The sequence below is a fragment of the Heterocephalus glaber genome, unplaced genomic scaffold (assembly GCF_053883595.1).
Source record: "Heterocephalus glaber isolate CG9 unplaced genomic scaffold, H.glaber_assembly_v1.0 deba00001442, whole genome shotgun sequence".
Lineage (NCBI taxonomy): Eukaryota > Metazoa > Chordata > Mammalia > Rodentia > Bathyergidae > Heterocephalus > Heterocephalus glaber.
Window position 1 is genome coordinate 46,452,794 of NW_028258296.1, and position 26,881 is coordinate 46,479,674.

The window sequence follows — 26,881 nt, forward strand, 5'->3', positions numbered from 1 at the left end:
TCCTTTGTTTCTCAAAGGAACTAAGAGAAAGTACTTTCCAAGACCAGATGCAGTGGATGATGAGCAAGGAAGTACAGCTAGTGATGATGGGGCAGATTTCTCTGAGTCCTATTGTTTTTCTGTGTATAGGTTACAACCTCAAAATTTTACTGCTAAATGTTACAAGGATTCTTGGATTTTAAATGCCAGTGTGTGCAGAGGCACTGTGGGCGAGAGGTGGCTGAGGAAGGTGAAAAGAGGACCTATCCTTGGGATGGCAGAAGAGAGATGATAACAAATCGCATGAGGATATAGGCTGCTGAGTTGTGCTAGCCCCAGAGCTGAAGCTTGGGGGATCTTCTGACTACAAGGTTCCCTTCAGTCATTAATTCCTTAGCAAGAAATTTCTTATGTGTGTGTCAGGCACTGGAATACATTGATACAAGGTCCTTGTTCTCATGGAGCTTACCTTCTCATCAATTGGTCAAGAAAACTTCATTGAGCTCGCATTAGTGCCAGGCATTGTTCTAGATGCAAGGAAATGTAGCAGTAAACAAGACAAGTATCCTTGGTCTTGACATGCTGACATTCTAGATGAGGGAGGCAGAGGTGAACAAACGTACAAATGAATCAAGTAAGATTAATACAGGTCACGATTGTGCTATGAATAAAGTAAAAGCACAGTGAAACTGAATACAGGTTGACTGCAGGCAACATGGAAATTTTAGGCATGGTGTTCAGGGAAGGTGTCCAAGGATGACATTTGTCTGAGGCCTGAATGATGAAAAGAAGCTCTGTGAAGATCCTGGAGAAGCAGAAGCAATGGCTGGTACAAAGGGCCTAAGGTAGGCATGAGACTTGCATGTCCAGATATTAGAAAGAATGCCAGAAGGGCTGAAGCCCTGAGTACATGGTGTGAGACAGCTTAATAGAAGAGGCAGGGTCTCATCAGATAAGACCTGGAAAGCCATGGAAGAGAGTTTGGATTTTATTCCAAGTACCTCATTTTGTCTCTTACCAAAGTGGCCCTAATCCAAATTGGATGATGTCCCTAAAGCAGACTAGGCAATTTTACACATTATCAAATACAAAAATATCACAATTTAAAATTCTATTCAAACCTGTTCTGGAGCAATGGTCTTACCAAAGGATTAACTGAGCAAAGCCGGCATCATCTGCCCCCTGAGATGGCATCTTTAGACCTCGAGTACTTGAACTGATTTGAAATAGGTCCTGCCTGCTTCTCTGAGCTCTGGGCAGCTTCAGGACATATAACACTGCCTTTGAAGGAGCCAGGGTGGATGGAGGATGGGAGATATCTCAAGGCTCTCATTAGGAGCTTGAACTGTTGTAACACCATCGCCTTCCTCTCTACTGCCCACTTTCCCTTAGAAACAGAGAACAAAAGACAGCTTTGCCCTGAGGCTGCTCGACAAACCCCATCTGATGTCCTGGGGAACATGAGTGGGTGGGGGGAACCACACCTGGACCTTCCAGCTGGTCGTCAAAATGGAGGCTCCTGCTCCCTGCCAGTGTTCCATCCAGGAGAGGTCATCCAGACCCTGGACTTGAAACCAACAGGGCGGGACACATCCTTTGGGAGGGCAGAGTGCACAGCCACATGGGTGTTATCTGCACGTGAGTCTTGACCCGGGGGGAGAGGTCACCTTCCCACAGCCGGACCTCACACATTCCTTCAGCATCTCAGGGAAATAATCACACTCTCCACACTGAAGAAACACGGTCAACAGATTCTGGTTTCCTAGATACGCTAGAGGCTTCTAAAAATAGCCAGGCGATGACAAAGCAAATTGGCATATGGACTGCAAATAATTCCAGTACCAGCTTGCTTGGCAGTGCTCGAGCCTCCCAGTGCCGGGCGCTTCCTCCTCTTCCCTCCCCTGTTTCTGAAACAGTCTCTTGTTGCTGAACACCCCAGGCCAAGTGTGAGCTGGAGAGGCACCTGGAGCCCCATAGTGGGTCCTACCCAAGGCTGTGCATTCTGCTGGGCTGAAGCCACTCTGGTTGCTCCCACTTCCTTCCTCGTCCACCCACCATGTCTTCTGCCACTTCATACTCACAGCGAAGGTCCATTCCTAGTCAAGCCACTCATGGCTCTGTATGGGTCTGGGCATCTTCAAGCAACCAGCTCCTTTCCCCTTTGTGACCATGATGGGGCTACTTTGATCTTCGTACCTCAGGCTCCTCTGCTGGTCTGGGACAGGACAGTGCCCATGAGACCTCTTATTTTGACCCAAGTCTATTCTTTGCCCCAGGAAGGTGACTCTGAGAAGCATCCTTCCTATGTTAGCTCCTCCACTGCTCAATTCCTGCATATCGTTGAATGCTGATGGTGCCAGGCTCTGTGTTGGGTGGCATGAGGATTCCAGGGGGAAAAGATAGGTCCATGGCTTGAAAGGGTGTGTGCATGTTTGGGGGGGAGGTTAACATGATTAAGCTTCTAATACCCACCAGCCACTCTGCTAAGCTATCCTCACAGGCTGCCTTACTTATTTTTCGTTCAATTCCTATAATGATTCCATAAAGTAGGGACTTTTTTTGTGTGGTACTGGGGCCTTGAACATACTAGGTAAGTTCTCTATCACTGAGCTACATCCCCAGCCCTTTTTTTCTTGAGACAGGGTCTCCCTAAGTTGTCCAGGCTGGTCTCAAACTTGCAGTCCTCCTGACTTAGCCTTCCAAGTAGCTGGGATTACAGGTATTCACCACCATGTTTGGTAAAGTAGGGATTCTGCTATCATCTTACTATCTGTTTTTCTTACAGTTAACTCTGTAAACCTATTAAGGAGAGCAGCTCAGAGGAGGTGAGTAATTTATACAAGGTTACTGCTGAGAGAAGTGTAGCTGGACTTTCTTTATGCTCTGTGGCATAAAGTCCCTCAGGTCCCCTCCACTAAGACACAGCACCCCTATAAGAACAGCACCCCTCAAACTGGGGTCAGGATGGGCAGGTACCAGATGCCCTCTGCTGTGAGACTGTGTTGGAAGGATCATTTATAGAGCTGGGGAGGGTATAAAGGGCCAACAAGGGGTGCAGAGGTGCCCAAGGGGGAGCAGTGGCAGGAAGCTGTGACCAGGCCTAGATTTGAAGGGGCAGAGGTGCAATTGGGAGAGTGGGAACAGGGACTGAGGGGCTTCCTGGCAGGAGCATGCATCATGGAGCAATGTCCAGAGCCGTGAGCACGTGGGGAAGACAGACCTAGCCTCCTCTGCTTGTACCCTCCAGGCTCCCGACAGTGCCTCCCATTGGCTGTTCAACTGGATGCCAGGCAGCAAGGAAGCACTTGGGATGCTGCCCAGGGCACAGAGCAGGCTGGGAGGGTAGAGGATAGAGGAAGCAAACAGGATGACCAGTACCTGGAAGAAATAAGATATGCAAACAGCTCAGTCCAAAGTCACCCTTGATACTCAGAGCTCATTAAGCCAGAGCCAAGAGAAGGCAGGGAGGGAATTGAAGAGCTGAAGGAAGTGTCAACTTCAAGGTGGAGAATGAGCAGAAGGACAAGCAAGAAGGTTGGGAAACAATCAGCTGCAGTCTGAGTCTCTTTGGAAGAAACCCTTAATCTTGCAAATCATTCCAAAATTATTTTAAAAATCACTTAAGTGCAAAAATCATCATTCAATTTGCAGTCAATGCCTGGATCACATTGTCTGCATCTCTGTGGCCCTTGAGACTAGCACAGCACCTGTTACATAGTGGTATGCATAAGTTGTGAATGAGTGAAAAGTCTTTTTCCATGCTGTGACAGTTAATCTTGACTGTCAACTTGATTGACTTAAGAGATGCCTAGGAGACTAGTAAAGCACGCTCCTGGTTGTGTCTGGGTGGGTCATGGGGATGTGAATTCGGAGACTGTATCTGGTTGCTGGCTCCTTCCTCTCTGGCTCTTTCCCTGCTCTCTGCTTTCTGGCTGCTAGGAGTTGGGCAGCTTTCCCCCTCCATGCCCTTCCAGTATATTTCTGCTTTGGAACCGGCTGATCATGGACTAAAACCTCTGAAACCATGAGTCAAAATTAATCTTTCCTTCCTCAAGTTGCAGGTGTAGTTCCAGCAACGAGAAAGCTAAACAATACACATGCTTTCCTCCCCATTTGGTTTTGAGAACAGAGACTTTACTCACAAGAGGAGCAGTGGCACTCTCACCATACCTGCGTCCACCCCCATCAACTACAAAGGCAAGAACCAGTGAGTTTAATCATTAGCATCAATGCTATCAATTCCTCCGATATCAATCCATAGTCAATGTAGACTGTGCCAGAACATCATATTCATTACCTAGAGCTTAATGATACAATGTTATCATCCCTGTTTTACAGAGGAGGAAACTCAGGCAGATGAGTGTTCTGGTCCAGCCCTCTTCCTGGTTTCCAGCTAAACTCAGTGTGGGAGGCAGTGGCAGAAGACTGGAAGGTAGGAGGAAAGGGAGGCCAGAGTTTTCACTCTTCCTTCTCTGCTGTGTGGTTATCTGCCTCCAGATGGGCCACAATGCTTCAAGCTTTTCTGGCAGACCCTGACCTGAGGGATCCTGTAATACAACCTCCAACCTAGGAACAGCGGCTTCCTGCTAATCTCTGGTTATTCTCCCCACCTCCGATCTGGCTTCTCACTATTCTATCACCTGGTCACTAATTCTCTGCACTAAGTTTCTTCTGTTTTAAATATTCAGAGTGATCTCTATTTCCTTAGTTTGAACTTGGACTCTGATACAGGCATACATACAACATTGCTAGGCTCACACTGATAATATATGGCACAGAACTGAGGTGCAGGCTTCTGAATAAAGCACTCCTAACCACTTCCATCTGCTACATTTTAAGTCAGAAATTTTGTAGGTCCCAATTTCTTTTACTGAGGCCCAGAGAGGATGAATAACTGCCCAACGCTACATAGTTAATTAACAGCAGGTTAAAATGTTCAGTGTACAAGTCTCCCAACTGTTCCTGGTGATATTTTTCCTTTTCAGTACCACTAAGTTTCTGACTTCTTCCAGGGCTTTGATAGGAGGAGTCCCTGCTGATTTTCATAACTAACTTTTCCTCCCTGCACTAGAGCTGAAAGATGCATTCTGGCCTTGCCTTCCCCAGAGCTGCTAGGAAGATCAACAGGATAAAGCAGGGCTCTAAGATACTAGGGAAGTCATGTGAGTGCCTAAATATAAGGCATTATCGTGGCAGCAATAATAGGGAAATGCAGATGGGTAGACAATGTTTTAAAAGAAATGTAGTTATTGCCATGGCCATGGGTGCTCTCCCCTCAAGACAGCTGAAAAGCTTGCTCTGTGATGTTCCTGCCTCCAATTATTTGATGCCTTGAAGTGTAGCAGTGCTTCCAGGCAGGCCTACTTTGTCCAAGATGAACACAAGAGAGGTGAGGGCATTATGAACCCATGGCTACGGGCAGCATCTTTAATTCATGAGCAGAGCAGGACTGGCAGCAGGAAAGGGAAGCAGACATTAGGAGGAGGAGGAGCTGCCTCTAGCCTCTGCCTTGAATTCAAGGTAGGACTGAGAGTCCAGCCAATTCCAGTACAGCTAAGCGGATTTGAGCTTGTGTGTGAGGAGAGGCAATAGGGCTGTGGTGGTGGTGGGGGGTTCTTCGCACTCTCCCAACCATGCTGTGTGCTATAAGCACTGGTGAAGATCCACTAGCAGTTACTCCTGTGCTTTCATTGATTCATTCAACAAATGCTTACTAAGTGTACTGCTGTAGCAAGAGTGAGTTCTTCTGAGTCAGAAATCTAGGCTCAAATCTTGGCACTCTTCCTTACTGGCTGTGTGACTTCAGGAGAGATACAGCCTCTCTGTGCCTAACTTTCATCGCTGCAAGTCAGGATAATAACAAAATATTTATGTCATAGGTTGTTAGGAGAACTGAGTTAATATCTAAGGGCCTGAAACAATGCCTGGACTATAGTAGACATGCTGAGACCTACACTTAGGCTGTGAAGTCAGATCTGCATTTGAGCTCTGTATTTAGTAGTTAGTAGTTGTGCAGCCGAGGCAAGTTACTTGACTCTGTAAACCATGGTTTCTTCATCTACAAGAGAAGAAAGAATAGTCCCTGCTTTATATAGTAATTATAAAAATTCTGTGAGAGAGCAATACAGTCGTACCTTGGTACTTGACTGCTTTGAAACTCATTGAATTTGGTACTTGAATTTTGACACGAAAATTCTGACCTCATACTGTGGTTTGTTTGGTACTCAGTGTGAAAGCCAGAACTTGTCAGTGTCTATTGTCTCAAGGCTTGCTACCCTTTCCAGCCAAAACAGTGTGTTTGGTACTCACCACGCCTCCCGGAACCACTTCGAGGTGAGTATTGAGGCACCACTGTATAACTATCCGGTAAAAGTTTACTGCGAGCCTCCTCTGTTTCAACAGTGGCCTACCCACAAGGCTCACATTTGAGGATGAACCAGGCCCACACACTCAGGCATGACCATCACCGCAGGATTTCAGTGCACACTGGACCACCCGTCATGAGGTCTGCTCCCACATCAGCAGTGGCTTCATTAGCTATGTGACCATGAGCAAACTGCCTGACCTCCCAACCTCAGTTTCCCCATCAGCAAACTGAAGGGGCTGGAATTTATGGTCCCTTAGGTGTCCTACATACAGCTCAACTACCTTAGGAGTCAAGGAACATTCTCCCAGACTCTGGACTCTGGTCCAGCTCTCACCTTGAGAGCCAACATGGCAGAGGGGTGCAGGCACAGCTCATCAGGGTGGCCCCTGCCTGTGTCCCAGACACCTGAAAGCCTTGCACAAAGGTGCTTTCCTGCCAGCACCCCACACCCTTAGCCATTACCATGTGATCCTGTAGCACGGGGCTGAGCTGAGGGCTGAGATGTGCCTCTATTGCCCATACCCATTCCTCCTTCTGTGCTCCACCTGCCCCACAGAGCCTTCCTTCACGTCCTTGGCTCATGCTAGGCAGCATCCCAGTGGGGCTGCTGGGCTCAGAACTGTGGCACACAGCCATACAGCACCCAGGAGCTTAGGCAGAGCTCCAGGCTGGGCTGCTAGGAGTATGTGTGTGACCTTTTCACTGGCATCTCCAGGGTTCTAATCTCTGTGTTACAACACCTGGGGCAACATCTTAGAAATGTATTTCTGTGTCATCATCTAAGGCAGCTGCAAATGTTTCTGTATCAATGAAAAAAATCAGAGGGCCCTATCCCTCCTCCAAAGCTCTGAGCTCTTCAATGGAAGGAGGAACAGCATCTTGGGGCACAGGTTGCTGGTAGCCAGAAGAATGGGACCCCTACAAGAGGGGGTGAATAATTCCTCCTTATCTTACTCCTCCCACCAAAGGCAGAAGCATTGCTTCAAGTTCCCTGGGCAGGGGGCTGGGCAGAGGGCACAGGATGTCTGAGCGCTGGGCAAATGACCTGGCTGGAGATTTCAAGTCACAGCGCAATTCATAAGCAGGACCTCAAATATGCCCATGGGCAGAGACCACTAGCACATGCCTCGACAGGCTTTTCTTTGCACATGAGCAGTCACAAGCAGATGGCTTGACTGTGGGCACTGGCCAGGGGGGCTGCTCATCACGCCTCCCACGCTTGCTCACAACTCACATCCATTGCACAGACCTCCCTGAGCACCTGGGAGCAGGGCACTGATCTGGGGCTGCAGAAGAGGTGAAGAACATGAGCCCCACAGCCTGGAAGGGGAGATTATGGATACATAAACACTTAAGAAGGGTGTGCTAAGTGCTATAATGAAGCAATAAATGTGTGTCAGGGAGCACAGAAGATTCTAGGGAACACAGGCCCTGCAGGACACTCAGTTGTGACTGGCAGAGACAGGGGATTCCTTGGGCCAGCACAGTCAGATCTAGTTTGCATTTTAGACTCTGGAGTTTTTCTTTTGTGGCTGTTAATGTGCATAGTAGGCCAAGCCACAGGCAGTTGAGATGCATGGCTGGGCAGAGGTATCCCAGCAGGGTGACCAAAGGCCTCCTGCACTTACAAAATGCATGCCCACCAGGACTTATGCAGCCTGGAGGGTGAGGCAGGGTGACCCTGGAGGGCCTTGGTTTGGGAGGAGCAGAGGCCAGGGTTGCTGCAGCTCTGGGCTATTTCAGGACACAATACACTTAAGAAGTTGAATCCTGACCGGCCTTTCCTCCAGACCCAGGCTTCGATGCACCCGATTCTTTAATTTCCCTGGAGGAAAAAACATATTGCTTCTGGCTCTGACCCTGAGAGGGACAAGAGCATCATCCTTTCTGACTGCTGTCTCCTCCCTGCAAGAACACTGACTCTTCCAGGGAACACTTCTGAGACAGGATCCACGGAGCCAGCCAGGTGTCTTGAGGTGAAAGGCCTTTTCAGCTCTTGTCTCCACGTCTTGGGCCGCCCATATCTCCAATAGCCAGCATGAGAAGTCCGAGTGATGCTTCAGACCTCACCTCAAATACCCTCTTCATCTCTGTTGTCAGCAGACCAGTGGGGAAACTGGGCAGGACAAGGAAGGAGCTGACCAGCCCCACTTTCCAGTGCCAGGTTGCCAGTGCCCTTGTTGTCGCTTTGGGCTGCACTGGTATTCAGTGACCCAGACTCCACGCCCTATCAGGTACTGCAGATGTGCTGAGCCAGAGCTGTGGCAAACCAGGTCTTCCCCCTGACTGTTGACAAGGTTCTTTGGGGGGATAAGGTCATCTTTGAGCTAGGTAGCTGAGTCATGTTCTGGTGCTGAAAAGGAGGGCAAGCGGCCCCACCTGACCCAGAGGGAGTTGTCCACATGGCAGAGGATCCCAGCCAAGCCACACTTTCCCTGACTGGGTTGTGCTTGGCCCTCCTCTAACTGTTCAGAGGGCCAACACCAGAGGGAGGGCTGGGAGCTGGGAGCCACTGCTGCATTTTTGATAACAACAGCAGACACATGGGTGCTGGCCACGGTGCTAAGCACAATGCATGGGTTAGCTTGTTTATCCTTACAACACTATTACTATTCCCATCATCCAGACCAGCACTGAGAGGTGACAGGACTTGCTCAGGGTCACTCTGCCATAAGTGCTCCAGGAATACAGTAATAATTTTGAGAATGAGTACTTACCTACTGCATCATGCTCACTCAATTCCTTCATTTAACTTCAGAAGCAGCACAGTGCCTTTTAAAAATAGAAGTTTTAGCAGCTAACAGGGAAGGTTCTAGAGTCGCACACTAGAAGGCCTGGATTCTATGTGTGACACTGGAAGGTCTCCCCCTTTCTGGGCCTCTGCGCAGATGAAGATCTGTGAAATGGCATAAGAACACCTGACTTCAAGGAGGAAAAAGATGTTACCATATAATGAGCAGTGTGCTTCATTGATAAGCACCCCCAAGATTTTAATGATTACCATTTTACAAATGTGTCATCTTGGCCTAACATAGGCAGTCTGCTCTCCCCAATACTTGATTCCTAATTAGGCGACCTAGGACAGGTCATTTCATGATTCTGTTTTTATACCTGAAAACAATGGGAATATGGCCCAACACATTCCCTGAGCAAACCCAGGTGGGCAGCAGGGAGAAAGTGGCTGCTGGCCGGCCTGGGATTTAAAGTTTCATCACAGAAAAGCCACAAGCTTAGCATCCACACACACATTTGCAGATGTATAAAGTTTGTGACCTTTTAGCACTTTCTTGGGGGAGTTTGGTTCTCTCTACCCCCACCCAAGGTTCTTATTTCCCCTCCCCTCTTAATTTTTCTCCATAGAACTCACAAAGTGACATGTTATATATCTTATTCATGCTTATTAACCATCTCCCTCACTGTCTCATGAGCTCCAAGAAGGCAGGACCTTGCCTGTCTTGGTCACTACTGAATCCCTAGCTCCTAGAACAGGCCTGGCATGCTAGCAAATAGGTACAAAGTAAATATAAATGTGTGTAGAAGGAAGGAACAAGTTAGTGAATAAATGAGAGGCATCAAAGCTTCCTGTCCTGCCTCTCTACCAAGGGTGCCCACATCTGCCTTCTGTCACTCTCCCCCATTTCTCTGCTGCTAAGTTTCAGAGAAACAAGATGATTAGCTTCACAAGACACCAGATGTTTACAGAAAAGGCCACAATAATAGCTAATAAATGGCTTTATTTAGCACTGACTGTGTACGCTGCAGAGGGCTAAGCAGTTTATGTATTAACTACACAAACTCACAGTCTAGTTGTTTCCAGTGTACAGGGCAGAACACTGAGGCACAGAATAGCCAAGGACATAGGGAATTCAGCCTAGCAGCCTGGTCTCAGAACCTGCACTCCTGCCCACCTTGTTCTGCATCCTCCCGAATGCTGGCTGCACTCCTCAACAGCTTCTTCTCTTCCTCCCCGTAGCACTTCATCTTCCCATTGCTTCTTGGTTTCCAGCACCTCACCCAAAGGCACTCCTCATTCTGTGCACTCGTCTGTCAGACGTGTCGCGGGCTTCAGTGTGCCAGGCGCGGTCCTAATAGAGGAAGAGGCCCTTCCTCCCTCGCACACAGACAGATACACCCATGGGCACTTGATTGTGTTCCTTCTTGTCAAGGCCCAGTGTCCGAGGAGCGCCTTACTAAGGGGCTTCAGGCTCTAGTACTGGGGACTCGGGTAGGGTGGCTAATGGAGTCTGGCCCTGATGTCACTTGCAAAAGTGACCAGTCCTCCCATGAGCGATAAGGGGTGGGTGTCCAGAGGCATTTTATTAGACATACTTCCTCCTAGTCATCCTCTTCTTCCCCAGCCCTAGTAGCCTCCTTCCTCCCCACTGATCACAGTGCCTTCTTTGCCTAATTATTACATACACTAATTATTTCCATTTACATGCCTAGCTTACCATTTATGCCTAATTATTGTGCAGCTCTGAAATAATTATGCATACTATTAAGGATGTATCAGGGTAACTGTGTAGTAAATTTTACTTAACTTCTATACCAAATGATTCGTATGTGATTCATCTCCATAGTTTGCAGATCTTGTGGCCTAACAGCTCCCACAACTGAGATGGGGGGACCTCAGGATGGATTACCCTGCTCCTGCTATAATGATGCAAAAGAACATGTATAGCTGTAGCAGAAGTAGTGGTTGTAATAGCTAGAATTTATTGAGTAATTATTATGCGCCTTATCCTCTTAAGCACTTATATACATTACGCCATTTGAACTTCATGGCCATCCTGTTAAACTACAGTTTATTGAGCAATTATTATGCGCCTTATCCTGTTAAGCCTTTATACACATTACGTCATCTGGACTTCATGGCCATCCTATCATGAAAGATGAGGCATGCGAGCCCCGTGTGGTAGTGCACACCTGTGATATGAGCACTTTGGGAGGCTGAGGCAGCTCCATCTCGGAAGGAAGGAAGGAAAGGAAGAAAGAAAAAGAAAGAAAAGAGAAAAGAGGGAGAGAAGGAAGGAAGAAGGCCATGAGGAGGGAGGGGAGGTATGTGAGGCACAGTGGCTAAGGAATGCAATCATGGTCACCCGACCGGGAGGTGGCAGATCTGGGTTCAAATCCAGGTGTCTGTGTGCCTCACAGGCGCCTGTGCCATGGAAGGCATGAGGTAAGCCCTGGGGAGTCCATCCTGTCCACTCCTGTCATCTCTGGAAAAGGCAAGTGAGGCCAGAGTGGAGAGGGGGCTCTGCCAGGCTCACCAGCTGGGCTGGGCCAGGACTGCAGGCAGCCGCCGTCCTCCCAGTGCTAGGCTCTCCCTCACTCCAGGAGGAAGCTGCATGAGGACAGAGCAGCCCCTCTGAACTTTGGTTCTGACTCCGGCTGACGCAGGCAGCAGTGCACACCCCACGCTGGAGCCTCAGCCTGGTCGAGAACAGAGTTTGCTCTAATTCTTGAGTGTTGACCTGCTTTATGAAGCGTTCCCTCTGCAAGCTGCCTGGGTGCCTCCTCTTCTGTCCTTTCTTTTCTAAACATGCATCTCCCTTCATTCCTTATCTTCCCTCAGAAGGCAAGGACCAGTTAGCATCTGAGTAGTTACCGCAGGTTGGCTATTATGTGTAGTGCTGGATTTCTATTTTCCCACTTACTCTTCACAATACCTCTATGAGGTAGAAACTATCGTTAGCTCCCTTTTCCAGTAAAACACTCTGAGGGCCAAAGTGGCTAAATGATGTGCCCAAAGTCACACAGATAATAATGTCAGAGCACAATCCAGGGCCCAGTGTACCTGGTTCCACAGCCAGTTCTCTTAGGTCAATTCTCATCTCAGCATAATCAGTATCTTTTTCTCCTTCCCTTCCTTCCTTCCTTTCTTCCTCCTTTTCAATTTTTTGGCAGTACTAGAGGGAAACTCAGGGCCTCACATATGCTAGGCATGTGCTACTGAGCTACACCTCTACCCCTTTTTATTTTACCCCAAGACAGTCTTGGTAAGTTGCCCAGGCTGGCCTCAAACTTGCAATCCTCCTGCCTCGGGCTCCCAAACAGCTAGAATTATAGGTGAGTGCCATTGCTCTTGCCTATAGTCTTTCTTGATATCAACCTGCTGGCCAGGTTGGCCTTACATTTCATTTTATTTGCCGGGCAGCCAAAATCTAGCACCCAAGAGTTTTGACCCTAAATATTTAAAGTGGCTTGAGAGCTGACTTCCTTCCTATTCCAAACTTCTGCCACTGCCAACAATGTGGGCACTGTAGGGAACAGACTAGAGTTCTAAGGAGTGTTTCTGGAAGATACTCACAGGCTCCCTGCCTCTGGTACCAGCTCTGGGTACCACAAGATGGAGTCCCCAGGCCAGAAGTTTCCTCCTCTTCTTGTCTGTTGTTAGAATTAGCAACAGGCAGGGAAGAACAAGACAATAGCACCCCAATCAGAGCTGGGAAAGGTCCCAGCTCTAAAATAGCACTCCTCTCCTTTCTGGCCTTCTGAGCTCTGAGCTTGGCCTGCAGATGGGGCCCTTCCCATTTCCTGCCATCATCTGGGATCATTCCCAAGACTCTCCTGCTCAGGTACCGGGCAGGACCAACTAGACGGGGCAGCCCTCTGCAGCGGCATGGGAGACTCACAGGCTGGAGAGCCTGGGCACGGCTCCTCTTACTCCCAGAAACCTGCTGACTGCTTGCCCTCCGGGGCCTGGCCTCCAGGCCTTGGCTGGTGTTCCACCCTAGGTGGAGGAGGGCATGCCACTGTATATCTACTTTTAGAAAACCCTCTGTGATCCTTAATTACGGTGTGTCTGTTGAATGGATTCGAATGCCTAGCAGAGTAGTGGGACACGATTCCGGGCGTATCCCTGGATGACTAACATGTAGGCCAGCAAAGTGCGGAGGGAAGACCCTAGATGCGAGTAGCACCAACCAATAGGCTTGTGGCCTGGATGGATTCAAAGGGGAAAGAAGGAAAGAAGGAGGTTTCCCCTTTTCGAAGAGCTCCAGTCTTCACCATTGCCTTTGGACATCGGTCTCCAGTTTCTTCAGCCTTCCAATGCAGACTCGAACTGGTGACTCTACAGGGACCTTCCAGGCCTTTGACCTTGGACTGGTGCTGCATCCTGTTCTGTGGCTTCCATCTTCTTGGGCTGAGCAGCGACTAGATCATCTGGCTCTCCAGCACGCAGATGTCCACTGTGGACTCTGCCACCTCTGATCCTGTAAGGCTACCTACTAAATCCCCTTGTATAATTATGCATATATTTTCTGTTGATTCTGTTCCTCTAGAGAACCCTAACTAACATACCCTCTTTAGCTACAAGCCCTGAGTTACAGAGAGCAGGGCTAGGGATGTGACTCACAGCTGGTGTCCTCCCATGTCACAGATGACACTGCAGGTGAAAGGGCAGGGCCACTGTTTCCCAAGTGGGAAAGGGAGAGGCCCTGAGCTGGACTTTCTGTGATGGAGTGTGGACTGCAGAGTTCATATTCATTTCTCTTTTTCCTTTTCCTCCTTCTGCTCTTTCCCTTCCAGCCCTCCTCCTTCTTCTTTCCTCCTTTGTTCATCCAACAAGTAGTCACTGAGTCCTAACTATATCCTTGGTATTGAGCCAAGCACCAACGACACAGGCATAAATGATACCCCTGCATTAGGGGTCAAGAGCTCATCAGAAAAGTGAGCAAGAAATTGCCTCCTTGTTAAGAACACTACAGTAAGAAGGCTGAGGCAGGCACAGGGGCCTTCTCTCCTTAAGTGACTGCACCTCCCTGATGGTGCTCAGACATCCCTGGCCTGTTCCTGCTTGGACTTCTGTCCTGTCTGGAAAGTCCTCCTCCCTGATGGTGAGGGGCTTATTCCCTTGCTTTCTTGAGAGCAATCTCACTTTTCAAAGGGCCTGTCCCTGTGTGCAGCATGAAAAAGACCACTAGGTCTTAACTGCTCTCCACCTGGCAACTAGAGTTTTCTTTACATAGCACTTATTACCCACCCCTGACACTTCTCTTCTTATGTATCTGAGTTACCCACCTCCACTAGGATATAAGCTCCCTGAGGGTAGTGATTTTATTCTACTGTGCTCATTGCTACACCACTGAGTGATTAAGAAGCTGCATTCCATTGTGCATTAGAAGCAGAAGAGGACCTGGAACAGGTTCACCTACTCCCTATGAAGCTCAACCTCTCAGCGCCTCAGCTGGGTAGGGGTCCTCTGCTCCCAAGTCTCTAGGAGGGCCCACTTCAAGCCCTTCCTCTCCTGTGCACGAGGAGCACATGGCCCAGTCTAGACCTGCTGTTCTGCCCAGAGGAGAACAGTAGTAATAAAAGTCACCTGAGGTTGGGGCCCAGCCACAGAGACCCTTCTCATGTGGCTTCAGAAGGCACTACGCTGCTTGTGTGGAGAAAATTTCACCATCCTCACCACATCTGCATCAGCTAAATGCATTGGTTAAGATGAATTTTCATCCTTTGAGCACAAAACTCAGGCGGAGCCAGGCAACAACCAAGCTGTTGTGGGGACACAGTTCTCAGAAGAGAAACAGTGGTGAGCCCGGGTATCTGGCTCCAGACCCACAGGGCAACTCCACATACACACTCCATACACAGCCCTTCCAGGGAGCAATGTCACTGTGGGATGGGACAGTCCCCTGCATCCCTCCTTTTCCACCTGCCTTCCAGGGTTCAGGAGGAAAAGGCCACACAGTCTGGGGCCAGGCATGAAATCTCTGCCTTGCAGACCTGACTGTTTCCAGGGAGTGGTAACAAGCCCGTGATGGCATCAGGGTTAATAGTGCCTCCTGCAAACTCGGAATCCAAAATGTTCTGGCAGCTGCATTACAATCTAAACAGTCTTTCCTGTGGATTTTTCTGATTAATGCAAATTTGTTTTGCTTTGCAAATTGAAAATCAGTTGCAAGCACCTGGTGTAAGAATCCCAGCAGGGAGCTGAGAACCCTGAGGAGAAGCCAGGCTCCCTCACCCACCCCACCAGCCCCTGGACCTTGCCCACTCTGTCCCGCCACTGCTCCGTGGGCGGCCAGGCCACCATCCCGGTTCTCACTAGGTCTCTCTGCCTCTCAGTACACTGCTCTCCATGGAGCCCTGGGCTGACTGAATCAGGGAGCTCCCGCTTGGGCCTCCCAGCCTCTTCGTTCCTCCTCCGAGGAGGGTGATGGGTACAGTCAGGGAAGTCATTTGAGTCCTTTGTAAGAAGCCCACCTTGGTGCCTCCTGGGGGATGTCATTATCATCAGTGGCGCTTCTTCCGCAAGGGCGCGGAGAGAGCCTGGGGACACAGCTCATGGTTGCAACACTCCTCTCCTCAAGCTGTCTCCTCCTCGCCTCTTGAGCAAGAGTCTCCTCCCACAGCGGCAGAAAGCAGAGGACATTACTGGGGGCTCCCAGGGCAAGGGTGGTGACAGGAGACCCTGCAGGGATACAACTGCTTCCCCATCCTGGCTGTGCCTTTCCACCTGTCAAATCCAGCTGAGGAGCCACTGAGTGAAGCAGCGGGAACACCTTGGCTGCTGTCCCCTCCCCCAGCAGGCACACCTTGTTCATTCAGCTCTGAGGTAAGTCGGGAGGGACGGCTGTTATGAACGGCCCCAGTATGCTCCCCCTCCCTCTGCTACGCAATTTAAAGGCAGAAGATAGAGAAACACTCTGGAAATCCAAATTAAAATGTATTCCTGCAGCAATCTCACACCCAATTAAAATAACCCAGAGCCTATTGTCCTTTTGCTAAATTTAGAAAATGCTCAGGTGTGTCTGACCCTACTCTGCGCAGATATTTTTAATACAGATTTAATCATATTTTGGGTTAGGAGAAGAAGCTAATTAGGTAGGCAGATTTAGAAAGGCTGCTGGAATGCAGAACAGCGAGGTGATTTGACGCGATTCACTGTTTAGGGCTTTTTAAAGCATTTAAATTGGGTTGGGCAGGGCTCTATACTCGCAGCAAAGTGACTTGAAAACAGAGGTGACAACAAACAAAAAAGCCTCTGTGTGTCAGCAGTGAATCCTGGGGGGGGGGGCCTTGAAAGAGGGTCTCACCCACTCCCTGCTGCCACAGACTGCTACAGGAGCACCTCAGCAGCAGAGGACCATTAGTCCAGGACACAGAACTGGAGCTCCTGTTCACTCGGGCTGTCTGCAGGGAGGCACCAGCTGCCCTCGGTGAATGATGAATACTCGGGTAAATGATCAATGACTGCACCAGTGAATCAAGAAATCAGACCCATCTAGTCCCAGGCAAAGGCTTCTGGCCCCTGCCCACCTTGTTCTCAGTTCTGGCTGGGATCCCTGCCACTTCCTTCCCAGTAAACCCTTTTCCATAAAGTGCCATTGACTGCAGCCACCTGCCACACAAAATAGAGGTCATGGCTCAACTCAGCTGAATCACATAATTGAATAAGCCCCTCTGAGCCTCAGTTTCTCCTCCAGCAGTGTGGGTATTCTGGTCCCTCCCTTCATGATAAGCACGGGAAGGACTGCTGGAGTCATCAGGAAGGCATAGCGATAACACACCCAGGCAGCCTGGCTCCGTAGCTGACATGGTGGGATACTATGAGTTCATGTTGTTGTGAACCCAAGTGAGTGTGCTGGGGGCCTCTTTCTCCAGCTCCCACCCCATCTGTGTGATGAAGGAAGCTGACCCCAGCAAACTGTCTCTTGAACTTTCTACTAAGTTAAAACACAAAGAGCAACAGAGACTCTATAGTATGCTGCCTCACACAACACAGGTGTCTTGCTCATCTGTGCAAAAGGAATACAAGAAGGAGCAGCCAGAAACCAAGAGATTGCTTATCTACAGGGGGTGAGTGGGAAAGAAGTGGGAAGAAAGGAGGAATATAAATGGGAGGGAAAAGGGAAGCGGGGATGTTTCTCTGAGAATGCCTTTTGGTATTGCACTCTTACAGCCTTGGTAAATGCTTCATACAGCCCTCACCCCACTCCTCATAAATAAGTGAAATCAGCAGGATGTGAAGGGACCCCCTTCAAGAAAAAAAGCTCTATAGAATTTCCTCCTGGCAGCAGACTTTCTTGTTCCCAAGGAATTGGTCCCACAGAAAGCAAAGCCCATTATTTTCCTACTGCAGTGGCTGAAAGCAAAAATTCTTGAGCCTGGCTTCAAATTCCAGCTCTACCATTTACAGGTTGTGTGACTTTGAACAAGTCACATAACCTCTTTGGCTTTCAGTTTCCTCCTCTATAATATGGAGTCAGATAGTAACTACTTCCCACAATGATAATGAGGAGTTTAAGAGTTAGAATAAAACAAGACAGCCCTTGGTACATGGTGCTGCTTGCCATCAGGATTATTATTTTATGGCTTGATGGTCAGTTGGGGCCAGGTGTATTTACTCATATTGTATCCCATGGGTTAAAACTACTTTCTCCTCCTAGGGCCCCCCTCAAGCACTGGAGATGCTTGAGCTCCGAATGTTCCCACTCAGGGGCTGTTTGAGTTTTCTACTGCTGCAGTTACAAATTACCACAGTTAGTGGTTTAATCAATACAAATATGTTTTCTTACGGTTCTGGAGATAAGAGGTTTGGAACAAGTCTCACTGGGCTACACTCCTTGGTTTGTGGCCCCATCCTCCATCTTCCAAGCCAGCACATCTTCCAAGCCTGCCTCTCTACAGGCATCACTCAGACCTCTTCTGGATCCCTCTTGTACTTTGAAGGGCCCTTGAGAGTCCATCAAGATACCTGGACAGCCAGGCTACTCTACCCTCTTCTGAATGGGCTGCCCAATGCCCTCACAGCATTTGCTGCCTTAATGCCCTTTGACTATGGAAACTATCTTCACAGGTTCTGGGGATTAGGATGTGGACATCACTGGGGTCACTGTTCTGCCATCCACAAGGACCAACTCTTGACTCCCTCTGCTCTCTTTGATTGTGATCAGGGCTTGGAATTTGGAGGGTTTTTTGATCATTTTAACCATTTTTGAAGTGTTAATCTCAGTGGCATCAAGTGCATTCACACTGTAGTGCTGCCATGAGCACCATCCATCTCCAGAATTTCTTTATTTTCCCACACTGAAACTTTACATCCATTAAACAGTTAACTCCCTGTTCCCACCCCAGTCCCTGTCAGCCACCATTCTACTTTCTGTCTCTATGAATTTGTCTCTAGGTACCTCATGTAAATGGACTTCTATAGCACTGTCCTTTTGTTGCTGCCTTATTTCACTGAGAGTTTCGCTTTTGCCGTGGAATGTACCTACCATATGCACCATCCCTGAGTCCTGAAGGAAGTATCATGTACTCAGTTCCTAAGTCCTTAAGGTTTACCTGCAGTAGCATGTAGCATGCTGGTCTCATTTTGCAACAATTCTGTGCTCTTGGTCCACTCATCCATCCCAAGGCTGTGAGATTCCCCCCCCGCCCCTCCCCGCCCCTCCCCGCCCCAGGAATAGCATTTTATGGTACAAGTCTGCCAAGAAGTGTCTTGGGGACTTTAAAAGAACAGGGAGACTGCAGGGTACAGCTAGTTACACACATTGGGTCAAACTCTGGACTTTGCCACATGTGATCTCAGTAAGACACAATCTCTTCAAGGCCAAGTTCCTTCTCTATAGAATCAAGCTGATGATAGGACCTACCCTAGAGGATTTGCATGAAAGGTAAAGGAAACGAACAATGTTAATGGAGCCCCTGTCTCCATGTGCTGCCCTAGGTCACTTGTTGTTCCTATTACTATTAGACATTCACATTGGGTCTTTATGGGTCACACCATCAGTGTTGAAGATGATCTCAGAGTTCACCTCCAGCAGCCATCAGCTCCACTTGAGCTGAACCTACCTGCTCCACTGCTGGAACATCTGTAGAAGAGACCCATGATGTCCCATGGGAAATGTCACACATCCAAAGGACAAGGACAGGTCTGCTGACTACAGGAGGAGACAATGTGGGTGGAAGGCCAGCCATGCTGGCACACCAAGCTGGTACAGCTTCCTGGGTCCCTGTCCAATCCAGGGACCCTCAAGGAGGAGGTAGAAGCAAATCAGTAATTCTCCACCATTGGTCTAGGGCAGTGGTGGCAAACCTATGGCACACATGTTGTTTTACTTTTAAGACAAAAGATGTTAATGTATGAGTTGTTTTTTCTAAACTAAAACCTCAGCGTTCAGGTTTAATTGCAGTGTTGGCACTTTGCAATACATAAGTGGGTTTGGGGTTGCAGTTTGGGCACTTGTCTCCTAAAAGGTTTGCCATCACTGGTTTAGGGCATTTAAGGAAATCATTCCCACCGTTTCTCATCCCTCTTTCTATTCTTTCTTTTCTTCCTATTTTTAAAAAGAAGGTACAGAGGAGGACGTTCTGGGGAAAGGCCAGACCAGTCCAGCTGTAACTCTCCATAGTTTGGCCCTGTGCCAGGACTATAAAGTGCTGACTGTATTTTTACAGCCTAGGGCTCTATCTTCCCCATCTGTAGAATGGGGATCAGGCCATTGCACTCCCCAAGGACATGGAAACAATGAGATTACACTTGACTCTCAACTCTGCATCTCCAAAGCACATTGTCACAGTTTCCTTCCTCCTACTCTCAGTAGCTCTTTGATGTTCAAGGAAATGAGACCTAAAATACACATTTCTGTATGCTGCTGCTATGACAAGGGAGAAGAGAGCTAAGATTTGGTGAAATTTGGCCATGTGTTAGACGTGTTATAGCCATCATGTAATTTAATATCACTTATCTCTCAACAAATCCATAAGGTTATTTCTACGTCACAGATGAGGAAAATAAATCATAGAAATAAATCAAAGAAGTCCAATGTGGCAATAACAGGGTGTGGGGACTTTCACGTGGCTCTTCCCCCTGTATGATAAAAGGCAGATGCCCTGACCACCCAAGGCTAAGGATCCCAGTCCTAAAAAACATAGTCAACTTTCATTTATCTATGTCACTGGAAAGATACAGACTGCCCAAGTTCCTTTCTGTTTGGTTCTGCTGTTTATGATGCATTTTATGATTTTTTTTAGAGGCAGATTTACCCTCTTGATTATACATTTCTGCAGTCAGCTACTAAGATGAATTTTTATTCTCTGTGCCCACATGCCCCTGGGTGTGTGGGGAGCTGGCTGGGGCTCAACAGACTGTGAAACACCCTCCCTGGCAAAGAGGTTTGCAGTGTCAGAGTCAAAGGGCTGCATGGGAGGAAGACCAGCTGCAGAGAAGTCAAAGCCACCTGGTGATCCCAGAGCTGGCTGGTGTGAACTGGCCCGACTAGGCCTGAGACTGAGGACAAAAGCTGAAAGCTCCTCACCAGTCCATTCTCACCCAATGCCCCGCTCTGGAACCCAAAGAGGCAGGGAAGGCCAGGCAGCTGTGATAACAGCATGACATGCTGTGGGCCTCATGGGCTCTACTCCCCCTGGGTGGATATGATCTTTGTCCTGGTGAGAACCACAATCAGGGCCATCTTCCCGGTAACCAGTGCTTCACCCTCCATATGATAAATCCACTGTAGGGTGAGAAGTTTGGAAGTAATACCAGGGGCAAAGGAGGGTATTTTCCTGGCTTAGTTTTCCCAGGGGTAAGGGTATGGGCTTCAGCAGCAAGGCCTACCCAAAGGAGCTGATTCCCCAGCCCATTCTACCTCTGGCCTATGAAGGGGCACCTGAGCCAAAGGCATGCCTGACTGTGGTGCAGCTCATCCCAAGCACATTTCAAGTCCCCACTAAGGGATTAAGGCAGTAGGATCAGTTAAACCAGAGTTTGGAGATGCTGGCCAAAGCCAGGAGTCTTGGCCCCGGGCAGGAGGGTCTGGGCAGCCCAGGTGAATATTATTGCTTAAATTAACCATCAGGGAATTTGTGAATTAATTCCAGGGCACTACCCTGCCAGACTTCGGTATGTTCTAGAAAGGCCAGTATCTTTCTTAGAAAGAAAAAGGGGGATGTAAATCAGCCACTATGCATCCATGTGTGTGTGTGTGTGTGTGTGTGTGTGTGTGTGTGTGTGTGTGTGTTCCTACACTTGTGTGTGTGGGCAATGAAAGCAGTGAGGCAGATAATGGAATGACTATCTGCACAGGCTCTGGAGTCTTCTGGAGTCTGCATCTGTATCCTGGTTTAGTCATCTACCAGCTGAGTGAGTGTAGGCAAGGGTCCCAACCTGCTATAATTCAGTTTTCTCACCCATAAAGTAGAGATACTAATGGTACCTAACTCTAGGGACTTCTGTGATTAAACAAGTCAATATGTATGTAGTAGTTGCCCTTACTGAGGTTTTGCTTTCCAAGGTTTCAGTTACCGGTGGTAGACCACAGTCTGAAAATACTAACTGGAAATTCTAGATATAATTCCTAAGTTTTAAATTGCATGCCATTTTGAGTAGTGTAATAAAACCTTGTGCTGTCTTGCCCTGGAAAAGAATCATCCCTTTGTCCAGCATACAATCCTGTGCTTATGCCACCCTTCCATTAGTCAGTAGCTATCTCAGTTATCAGAATGACTATAGAGGTATCACAGTGCTGTGTTACACAGCAGCCTAGCACTACATTGTAATACCTGAGTCATTCACTTCACCTCATTTCATCACGGAGATTGTATCATCTCATACTATCATCATAAGAAGGGTGGGTACACTACAAGGTATTAGCATAGAAAGAGAGGAACACATTCACATAACTTCTATTACAAGATATTGTTATAATGGTTCTATTTTGTTAGTAGTTTTAATTTTTTAAAAAATTTTTATTATTATTTTTTTGGTACCAGGGATCGAACTCAGGACCTTTCACTTGTGAGGCAGGTGCCAGAACCACTGAGCTAAATCCCCAGCCCTATCCTTTTTTTTTTTTTTAATCAACAGTTTTTTGTTTTTTGTTTTTTTGGTACTGGGGATCAAACTCAGGATCTTGTGCTTGTGAGGCAGGCACTGGAACCACTGAGCTAAATCCCCGGCCTCTGTTAGTATTGTTTTTAATCTCTTTCTATGCCTAACTTTAAATTAAACTTTACCATAGGTATGCCTGTACAGGAAAAAACATAGTATATACATACAGGTTCAGGGCCATCCCCAGCTTTGTGTATTCACTAGAGATCCTGGGTGTGTCTCCTGTGGGTAAGGGGGGCTGCTGCAGAGCCCTTAATGCATGGCACATGGTTTATGCTCAATAACTATTGGCAATAATTATTATTATTTGCTTAGTCAGGTCAATTGGTTAATGTATGTTCCCTATTCTTGACTCTAAAATGAGATAGAAAAGGATCACTGGAGGTTGCCAAACTTAAAGCTAAATTCATCCACCCATCATGGACATATTGTATGTACATAAACTCAAGTCCTATGCTTTTTAGAAGAGCCCCAAATGCAAAATAAAGACTTTTATAGATATACCATCAGTAGAGCTAGATAGCGCTAGTAGAGTTCTGATACTTCATCAACCAAAACCTTTCAAACTGGCTCATCCAGACCCACCTCATCCTCTCCAGCTTGACTGCAGAGAACTTTTGGAATCAATTTTAAAGCCTACTCTCTTTGGCCTTTGGATTATTTGTGTAACCACTTGTATCCTTTACTTCCAGATAACTAAACTGCTCATTTTTACTAACATACGGTGATATCTACATAAATGAAATCCTTTTAGTATCTTATCCTTATTTGGTTGGGACTGCTCAGAAGAGAAAAAAGCATGTCCTTTTCCCTTGGGAGATGTAAATCTTTAGTATTTTGGCTATGCACTCGGTGGTAATAATAATGAAATATAAAATAATTAAAAATGGCAGCAATACTACAGATGAAATGAAGAAGATGAAGACAGCCCCTATTTTTTGCTGAATCCTTATGTGTGCCTGGAATTGTGCTAAGCCTTTATGAGCATTAGCTCATCCAATTTTGGTATCAGAGTGAAAGTGCCTCTTCTTACACAAACTGATGGCCAAGCTTTCCCGGTTGAGGTTTGTGGAAGAAGGGGTGATGATCAAGAGCCCTGGCTCATCATTCTGAAACCTCGACCTCATTCCAATCCACAGGGAGGACACAACACCACCCCCATCCATTTTTCAACTATCCACACACATATGCCCCCTATGTCATTATCCTAACAAATGTGCTAAAGAAAAATAAACTCTGCAAGACTGGCTTATAAAAATAGCAAAATGCATAGCACAGGACTGCTCTGTATAATTCATGCAGAAAACATCGAAACATTTTATTCTGATAAATTGCACTTTTCATGGTTCCCATGAATTTGCTGGTTGCACACACATTTGCATGCACACCCAGACCGCCCCTGTATGTGTTTCAGTTATACTGCTTATGTTTTGGTAAAGAAATAGAGAAAGCCCCAGACTGAAGACTGGCTATGACCTCAGGGGGGTTTCAATCTACAGCTGGGAACCAGAGTGGGGAGGTTGGTCCCACTTTAGCCTTGTCCAGTTTATTACTATTTACCAAGTTCCTGCAATGTGCCAGCACTGGTGACAGAAGGCTCCCATGGAGGAAGAAAGGCTCAATACAGGAAGCTGACACCTTGCCAGATATGATGGATCACAGGACTGAATCGGGGCGGGGGGCAGGTGGGCTTTCTGGAGGAAGAGGCTGAGCTTTAACAGATAATTATAGTGCCCAGTGGAGAAGGGTGGGAAAGGCATTGTAGGTAGTGGGAAGAGCAAGAACAAAGGTGTTGGGACAAGGAGGCGGAGGGTAGCCAAATTCACTTGATGTCACCAAGGTATGCAGTGGGACAGGCAAGAACTGAGTCTGGGGTGGGCAGTGACAACCAGAAGAGAGAATGTTGGCCACCCCATCCAGGAACTCGGGTTCCTGTGTGACAGAGAGGCTATGGAAAGCCCTATTATCTCTTGCGGCCTGCTTAATGTCACTTACTCAAAGGGACCTTCCCTGCTTCTACCCCAACTAGGTTAGAGCCCTCTGCTGAACTTTCTCAGCCCTCCTTCCCTTCCCATAACAGTGCTTCCATTCCAACTGGAATTCTAACATACTCCATGGGATTTGAAGGCACTGTCTCCTCTGCTAGCCACTGAGGTGTTTCCTGCTCATTGCCATGTCTCCAGTGCCGAGCACAGTTCCTGGTACATATGAGTCACACAATAAATGCTGAGTGAATGAATGGCTAATCAATGATTTTTCCAATCCATCATGAGATGGTTAGATGTGGTGAGACTAGAGACTGGGGACCAGCTGGAAGGCTGTAGAAAAATTTTGCCTGGAAGATGATAAGGGTCTGAAGTAGAAGGTACGAGTGAATGTAAACATATTTAGAAGATACAGTCAGCAAGCAGATGCTGATGGATCTTGCATTGTCTGGAGAAGTGCTCTGGAGCAGTCATTTGCTGAGATGAGGAACAAGGGAGACAGAGCAGGTTGCGGGGAGAAAAGGGGAGGAAGAGGTGGAACGAGGACATTGTGGACATGGTGAGATGCATCTGAGTTCCCAGAGGCTCCGGACATTCCCTTCCTGGAAAGAGACACAGTGGCCTTTCTGGCCACCCCCAGAAAGCCCCTCCACAGGCAGACGAGGACTCATGCTGCTCCTGCTGAAGTCTCATCAGCCCGAGCAGTTTTGGTCCAAAGATCAAGCCGGGGTCATCAAACTGCCTCTTGGAGGGTGGGGGAGGCCTGGCCAACACAGGCTGCTGGTTTCATCAGGAGAACAAAAAGGATGTCTGCTGTCTAAGTGGAATCCAAGCAGCCTCCAGGCTGTCGGCTGATCCACACGGTGCTCACCCCTCTCAGAGCCATTCACTCTCTTTCTAACAAGTCTGTGCTGGAGGCACACAGAGCCAAGCAGCCCAGCTCTGGATCTGCTCTCCCAAACATCACACAACGTCACGACATGGACATCATAAGAGTGACACATTCAAAAGCCTGGAAATGAGAGAGCCTGATGAGGGGACAGTCAGGTAGAAGGAGCAGCAACTGGCCAGCTCTCTCCCTTTCTCTGGACAATGTTCCAAGGTTAAGGAAGCCCTAGTTGGAGCAGGGTCAGAGGTGCTGTGTGGGGAGAAAAGTCACATGGGAAACCCAGGGGTCCCAGACCCAGAGGTAGGGTCGCCCAGTGCCCTGCAGGTTCTGGGGCTGCACATACACTCAACTGGCTAGGTAACTCCTAATCGTTTTCAAGACGGTGGCTGCTCAAAGTGTGGTGCCCAGACCAGAGGAATTAGCAGCGGCAGGGAGCTCATCAGCACTGAGGCCTTCCCCAAACCTACCGAATCAAATCAGAATCTACATTTTTATCAGGATCCTCAGAAGACTTACTGCAGACCCACTGAAATTTGCAAGGTCTCGTTCTTGACCTCAGGCAAAATATCACTTCTTCAAGGAATCCTCCAATCCTACATCTACAAAGTCTCAACCATGGTTTTATTCTCTCAGAGCAGTGTTGTATCTTGTTCTGCAGGATTCATGTCATGCAGTCCTTCTTAACCCCACTGGACGTTATAATCATGAGAAGAGAAGGGAAAAATGCTGAAGATCAACTGCACCTCACTCTGCTGACACTGGAACCCCTCGAGTTGGCATCTTTTATCTCCCCTGGCCCTACCCCACACACTCACCCTGCATTTGGAACATACAGCTAAGGTTTTGAACTCCAGCGTTACCTCATGCCTTGCACCTCCCTTCTGCATACAAGTTCCCAGAGAGCAGGGACTGTTTATCTTGCTTGCTGCTGTTCTGGGCTCTAGTTCCTCAGCATCTGGCACAAAGGAGGTGCTCAGTGAAGTCTTTCCAAAGGCAAGCAGGAAGGCAGGAGGGGAGGGCATCCCATGTCTGCTCTGCCAAGCTGTGGCCTTTGCACCTTCAGAGTTAAAAAGCAAAGCAGAGCCTCTGCAGAGCTGCTGCCCAACTTCATGAAAAAATACCTGACACCTTGACTTGTTATCTGGTTCTTCTTACTAACTCGCTCCAGGAGAGCCAACAGCCTAGTAGTGGGTTGCTTTGAGCTCCCCAGAGGGAGAAGGTAACATCAAATTTGGTGGGACAACATCTGGTGCCTGTTGTCTGTGGGACCCCCTTTGCAGTCCCAGTCCTGCCCCCACCCTGTCTTGTGCACCCTGAGGCTGAGAGGTCCTTGGGGACAGATAACCTGGGAGGGCCCATGCCCAAATCCCTGGCAAACTCCCCACGGCTGGGCCCTGGCTCCATATCTACTCCAGTTTTTTATCACAGCCATAAATCAGGCCCTTGTTTTACCCCAGAGCATACATTACTTTTTGTCTCTCGCCAAAGCAAACTTCTCTCCCATCCCTTCTGGAGAGGTTCGTTTAATAGTGTGTTAAATGAAATGTCAACAAGAATTAGAACAAATGGCACCATAATCCCCAGCAGATGACAGGGAGCCAGAGGCAGGCCTGTTCCTACTGTCCGGGGCCCAAGGAAGCCGGCCAAGGGTGGGGCGGGGTGGGGGGGACCCTGCAGCCCTGGCTCTGGGAAGGGGACCTCTAGGCATGCTATCTCCCTGCTTGTGGCTGGAACACTGTCTTTGAGTTTCTGACAGAAGAGCAGAAACTATCTTTGACATAGGAAATAGCTTTCCTCTGACACAAAATTAGCAAGGA

At 48.1% G+C, this 26,881-nt stretch overlaps 1 protein-coding gene across 2 annotated transcripts in view; it reads right to left on the reverse strand.

The window, feature by feature from the left end:
* Positions 1-26,881, reverse strand: part of Kcnd3 (potassium voltage-gated channel subfamily D member 3) — a 215,914-nt gene that overhangs the window by 142,603 nt on the left and 46,430 nt on the right. The window lies entirely within an intron of this gene.